Source organism: Neofelis nebulosa, chromosome 10, assembly GCF_028018385.1.
Source record: "Neofelis nebulosa isolate mNeoNeb1 chromosome 10, mNeoNeb1.pri, whole genome shotgun sequence".
Lineage (NCBI taxonomy): Eukaryota > Metazoa > Chordata > Mammalia > Carnivora > Felidae > Neofelis > Neofelis nebulosa.
The window spans coordinates 54,673,926-54,680,950 of NC_080791.1; the positions used below are offsets into that span (position 1 = coordinate 54,673,926).

Genomic DNA, 7,025 nt, shown 5'->3' on the forward strand with positions numbered 1-7,025 from the left:
CGCGAGTCCGGCAGGGTGCGAAGGGACGCCGCGCGCCGGGACCGTTGCGCATGCGCGCGGGGGCCCGTGAGCCCTTGCGAGCAGCCGCACCGGGGACCCCAGGACCCCAGGCCGGGGCTGAGGGCGCTTTCGAACCGCACGGAATGGAAACGCGCGCGTTCGCTGCGATTTGACACTTGGTTTGAAGGGAAGACCTTGGTTTTCCTTCCTCGTTCCTAAACCGGTAAAACCGCCCTACTGGAATGACTCCTAGAGATCATCTCGGCCAACCACCTCGTTTTTATTAATGAAGCGACTGAGAAGACGGGAGGTGACGGAGGTGGGGCGCAGAGGCCAGGGGTGGTTAGCGGGAGTAGACTTTGGATTCGAGGGAACGGGGTTTGACCTGTGTGAACATGGGCACGTAACTGGGTTTCCTTGAGCTTTAGTTTTCCTCAGCTCCCTCGCAGGTTGTGGGTCATAGGACCGACCTCCTCAATTTGTTTGGAAAAGCATGAAGGGGCGCCTGGGTGGCTCAGTGGGTTGAGCACTGGACTCTTGATTTTGGCTCAGGTCATGATCCCCGCGTTTTGTGATCAAGCCCCAAGCCTGCATAGGATTCTTTCTCTCCCTCTGCCCCTCTCCCCTGCTCTCTCTCTCTCTCCCCTCTCTCTCAAATAACAACATAACATGAAAACACTAGCAAAGAGAGCCGAGCACACAGAAAGTGTTCAGTAAGTGCTAGCTTAAAGTCTGGTAATGCCAGAGTCCAGGGCTCTTGCCGCCGCGGCTCACTCTCAACAGCTCACCTATCTGGGGCGGCCCATTGTGAGTGAGCTGTTGGAGAAGGTCAGGGATTCCTCCGACCTCGCACCTAGTCTGGTTTTGAGCTAATGCCACAGGTGTCAGAGTTTGCGGAGGGGAGAGGCGGGTGGGAGGCAGGCTCAAATGCCTCAGCCCTGTCCCACCTCCGTCTTGCCGCCACCGGGCTCTCTTGACCAAGAAAAGAGTCCACATTCTTAGGAGAGAGGAACAAAATGAGAGGAATAATTAGCCTGAGCTTCCAGTGATAAGAGGGCACTTGGCAGGTGTTCTTGATGATTCTCTTCACCTTTCCTCCCCTTTCTCAACTTGTCCTGTTTTTTCGTTTGAGGGAGAGAGAGAGAGCGCGAGCGAGCGAGAGCGCAAACACCAGCAGGGGAGAGTGGTGGAGGGAGAGAGTGCGAGCGAGCAAGAGACGCCTAAGCAGGCTCCACATTTCGGGGCATAGACTGTTGAGGGGCCTGATCCAGGACCCTGAGATCGTGACCCGAGCCAGAATCAAGAGCCGGAAGCTCAACCGGCTGAGCCACCCGGGCGCCCCTCAACTTGCACTTTTATAACTAATGAAAGTTCTCTTTACAACTCCGAATTGTGTGTGTGGGGGGGGGGGGGATGCCGAGAGACATTCTCTGCATTAAAAAATAAGTAGTGGGGATGCCTGGGTGGTGCAGTCGGTTGAGCGACGACTTCGGCTCAGGTCATGATCTCACAGTGTGTGAGTTTGAGCCCCCCATGGGCCTTGCTGCTGTCAGCGCAGAGCCCGCTTGGGATCCTCTCAGCCCCCCTCTCTCTGCCCCTCCCCCACTCCCGCTCTCAAAGATAAGCATTAAAAAAATAATGAAAAGAACCACTTGCACCTTTCCTTTTTCCTGCATTGGTGCCTGATGAAGAATTTAGAGTAAATTAAAACTAGTCGCTGCTGTCCAAAGGGGTAGCTTTTAAATCAGTCCTGTGAGTGTAACCCTTTCATTGCTCCCCTTTACTAAAAGTCACTTGAGAATGTGAATATATTTTGTTTACTGCTCTGCTGATAATTCACTGTCATTAGCAAGAGCCATGTAGAAAACTTAGTCTTTTGAACTTTGATTAGAAATTTTAATATTATATATTGTCATTAAAAAGATCTGGGGCATCATTTCAATTAGAACAAGAGCAGAAGAAAACCAATGACTTGTAATTGAGTATTTCACATCACATAAATCAATCTCTATATTCAGAAACAAAAATCTCAAATTACCCTAATTCCTTCAGCAAAATCGTCTGTTGATATGGGTGACAGAGGTGCATCTTGCAAACGCAGATCTTAAAATTCCAATTCCCAAGACCAGTATCTTTGTGAAAAAGAATGACTTACACGGATTGAGAATATAAATTAGTATTGGATTATAACTCAAAGTATAAACTGAATATCCATGAAGTTATATACATAAATAATTGAATAAGGAGTCTAAGCATAGCTCTTTGCTTGTTAAGTGTGGGCTATGCATATTGACTTACTTTCAAAGAGAATACTATGGAAAGGTGTGGTGGGGGGAAGATGAGAAAGAGAAACTTTGCAGTGGAGAAATTTGACAAACACTATCTCAGCTAAAGGATCAAGGTTAACATCAACAGTGATGTCATGTTGACAGTATGTACCCTTGATAGGACGTAATGAGAATGGCCCGTAATGAGAATGGTTTTCCTTTCCAAAACACATAACACCAATATAATCATGAGAAAAACATTAGAGAAATCCCAGCTGAGGGCTATTCTACAAAATGCCCCTACCAGTGTCCCTCAAATTGCTGAAGTCATAAAAAGAGAAGTCTGAGAAACTGTCACAGCCAAGAGGAGCCTAAGGAGATATGATGACTAAATGTAATGTATTGTCTTGGGATGCCTGGCTGACTCAGTTGGAGGAGCATGCGACTCTTGATCTTGGGGTTGTGAGTTTGAGCCCCAAGTTGGGGGTAGAGATTAAATAAATGCACGCAAAAAAAATAATAAATAAAGGTGCCTGACTGGCTTAGTTGGTAGAGCATCTGACTCTTGATCTCAGGGTTGTGAGTTCAAGCCCTACATTGGGCGTGGAGCCTACTTAAAAAAATTTTAAAGAAAATTTAAATAAACAAACAAATGTAGTTTCATGGATGGGCTCTTTGGACAGCTAAAGGACGTTAGATAAAAACTAAGGAAATCTGAATAACATTGGGACTTTAGTTAATAGTAACATATTAATATTGGTTCATTAAGTATGACATGTTCCATAGTAATGTAAGATGTTAATAATAGGGAAAACTGTGGAGTGCCTGGGTGGCTCAGTCAATTAAGCGTTGGACTCTTGATCTCAGCTCAGGTCATGACATGATATCACGGTTTGTAAGATTGAGCCCAGCCCGCATCAGGCTCTGCACTGACAGTGACAGCGTGGAGCCTGCTAAGTATTCTCTGTCTCTCCCTTTCTCTCTGCCCTTCCCTTCCTCTCTCTCTCTCTCTCTCTCTCTCTCTCAAAATAAATCAACTTAAAAAACAAAAGCACAAACAAAAAAAACAAAATAATAGGGAAAACTGTGTGGGGCATATAACTTTCTGCGGTCGCAACTTTTCTGTAAATCTACAACTATTTTTGTTTTTTAATCTATAACTAAAATTAGAAGTTTGCTAAAAATAAAATATCACATAGCATCGGAGTTGCTGTTAAATTTTTTTTTTTTTTAGTAGAATTGGAACACCAGGTGGTTTCAACAGAGCCTGAGTTGGCCCCGGTGATTCTGGCAATGACAAGAGATGGTGAAAATCACCACAACTATTTAGGAAGAAAAGCTTCAGCACAAGATCTCAGTTGCCTTGGGACAGTTCTGTGTGGGCACCAGCAACTGCTGAGTTCTTTCGGCAGCTATCAGAGGGCTGCCTGCCCTTTAAGCCTCAACAGAATAAAAGGGGTTTCTACAGAGAGCCAGAGCTGGGGCAGTCAGGAAGAAAATGGCAGTGAAGACAACTGTTCTGGAGGGGCACTTGGGACTTCACAAAACCATTTGGGAGAAAATAAGGAAGTTTGGCTTTCCTGCAGAATGAATGGAAGCAGAGCCAACCAATTACTCTTTCGCAACTGTTGTTGCAGTCCCTTATTTACTGTGAAGGACGCTGTTGCCTGAAAAACAGGTCTACAAACTAAGAGGATTTATTGCTAAGGTATCTGTGAAGCTCTTTAAAATCTGTTAAATATAAAAATTTATAAAATATGCACACACACACACCCACACTCCCCAAATGCAATTTAACTACCTGAGTCAGAGTGTATTTTTTTTTAATATAAAAGTTAAAACTAAGTACACAGATGCCAGAAGTCCCTTTCATTACACCTCATCTATTAGAAATATAAACCTCAACCAACTTGTTTTTCAACTTCCTTTTGTCGTTAATGATGGGACTGGTGATTTTGAATGTATGCCTAAATTTTTGTTTTAGAATTTAACTGGACAAATCTGATTTCTTGCCAGGTTTATCAACTCTTTGAGTTCTAGTTACGGAGCTACCTCTTTCTGAATTTCACTCCACCTAACTTCCTTTTCACTGTTCCATTTCTGATGCTCAACTGGCTATTTCATCTTTACTCAACCTTTCTTACAGTGTGTACTATGACTGGCTCTTTTATGTTAAAAGTGAGTTTTGCATTTTTTAGTAGGATAACTCTTCCCTTATCTCTAGATGCAGAACAAAATCTAAATGGATCTGTCAAGAGACACCCTAGCCCCAGAACAATACTTGTTCAATGAAGGTTATGGACAGAATGACTAATAGGCTTTTTATCACCATGGAGTCTTCATTCATTCAACAAGTATTTATTGAGCATTAGGTGTCAGCCAGTACACTAGGCACTGTAATAATAAATACTATCTCTTTACTCTTGGTGCTTAAGCTATTGAGAAAGACAGTATTAAACAATGTTTAAGTATTATGCATATTAAGATAGGGGAATATTCAGCTGTCATCTGTACAGTTATGGTTTTTCATTTTTTAGGTGGGGGAAGTCATAGACTCCTTGCATTTGATCAATGTCATAGACCTTTGCCCTAGAAAACAAACATACCCTCAAAATCTTGCCAATAATTTCAAGTTATTCATGTGTCCTTTTGAAGCCTTTCCATGCACTCTGGGTTTAGGATTCCTACCATGAATGAAAAACACTAAAATCAGATGAAACCAGAAGAAGCAGGAATCCTAAAATATATGAAGGGGAAGAGAGACAAGGTGCTGAGGAGTAAGAGCAGCAAGAATGAAAAATACGTTTCCACAGATTTATTTTAACATGTGTTATCCCCAGCCAACATACATAATTAATGCTTCCTGGAACAATCCCCTATGGAGGAACCAATGCCCCACCAAGTGAACCTTTCCCTCCCAACAAGAACACTTTAAGAAGCTACCAGCTCCTTCACCTTTATAGCAACATGATGAGTGGTAAGGCGTGCTACAAATCAAAACTAAGCAGGATAAGGGGGATGGACAGTTACTGGGACTTTGTGTGTTTGTGTTATTTTATATAGTTATACAGACTATCAAGGAGGCCTTCTCTGATAAAGTGATATTTGAGAAGAAAATTGTAGAAGTAGGGGAGCAAACCATGTGGTTTTCTAGGAGAGCTGTTAGGGCAAAGGGAGCAGCAAAAGGGAGGAGGCCAGTGGGCAAAGCAGAGTGAGTAAGGTGAGAGAATGGTAGGAAATGAGGCCAGAGAGGGAGATGTATGTGTGTCAGGTGTCCCAGGGTTGAGGTGAAAGGGTCAGGGGTAAGAGATAGAATCTGAGGGGACCAGACTCTGATGGGATCATAGAATGAATGCTATTAGCAATGGGAAAACTGCTCAGTGAAACCCAGCAGGTGTTTTGCATTGCAATACCCACAACAGCACAAATGCTGAAGTGGAGGAGTGGTTAGCCATATTGGATAATGGAGAGAGGCTTACTGAGCTTTACCTTACCAAGGTAAGGGTCCATGTGTGTTAAATGTGGACACCCCCTCTGTGTGTGTGTTCGAGGGGGTGGGAATAGGGTGGAGCCCGGAAACTGAAAGAACAATGGGGAAAATACTTAGGGAAGCGGTCAGAAAACAGAAGGCTAGGATATCTTCAGTGGGAAGAGCTCAGAAATAGAGAAAAGGAAAAGGATCAGGAAAGAAGGGAAGGGAGTAAGGAACCAATACATGTCAAATGTCCACAATTTTCCAGGATCTTGACATATATATTTTAATTTGGCTTTCAAGCAATACTATGAGATGGGTGTTATTGTCCCCATCTTATAGATAAGAAAATTTCAGACCCAGAAAAATTAAGTAAATTGACAAGGCGATACACTACTAGTAAAGAGTAGGAGAGGCAACTTTATTATTTTGTCGTCAGTTATTACCTATTTTCTTATGTTGTTGTATTGATTCATTCCTAATAATATATTTGGAGAAACAAAATTATGTTACAATTAGGAAGACAACAAAAGTGCAAAGTATTAGGTATGGTTATAATTTTGCTTATTGGGCTCTCCTCACTGTTGGATTACACACCTGGCCTTACAAAATAATGCCACAAGATGGCAGCATCTTACTCATTGGTTTGGGGACCACTCAGGTTCCATGGATAACTGTTTCAATAAAAATATTGAATAAAAATTTTAGGATTGCTTGTTCTAGCTTCGAGGAGAACGCTGGTGCAATTTTGATTGGGATTGCAGTGAATGTGTAGATAGCTTTGGGTAGTATTGACATTTTAACAATATTTATTCTTCCAACCCATGAGCACGGAATGTTTTTCCATTTCTTTGTATCTTCAATTTCCTTCATAAGCTTTCTATAGATTTCAGCATACAGATCTTTTACATCTTTGGTTAGGTTTATTCCTAGGTATTTTATGCTTCTTGGTGCATTGTGAATGGGATCAGTTTCTTTATTTGTCTTTCTCTTGCTTCATTATTAGTGTATAAGAATGCAACTGATTTTTGTACTTTGATTTTGTATCCTGCAACTTTACTGAATTCATGTATCAGTTCTAGGAGACTTTTGGTGGAGTCTATCGGGTTTTCCATGTATAATGTCATGTCATCTGCAAAAAGTGAAAGCTTAACTTTATCTTTGCCAATTTTGGTGGGAATGCAAACTGGTGCAGCCGCTCTGGAAAACAGTGTAGAGGTACCTCAAAAAATTAAAAATAGATCTACCCTATGACCCAGAAATAGCACTGCTGGGAATTTACCCAA

At 42.4% G+C, this 7,025-nt stretch overlaps 1 long non-coding RNA gene across 1 annotated transcript; it reads left to right on the plus strand.

The window, feature by feature from the left end:
- The first annotated feature begins 16 nt into the window (after window positions 1–16).
- LOC131487218 (uncharacterized) lies at window positions 17–6,760 on the plus strand. The gene is made up of 2 exons (XR_009249663.1): window positions 17–1,752; window positions 3,505–6,760. It is a non-coding gene; the product is annotated as an uncharacterized LOC131487218 (long non-coding RNA).
- The last annotated feature ends 265 nt before the right edge of the window (window positions 6,761–7,025 follow it).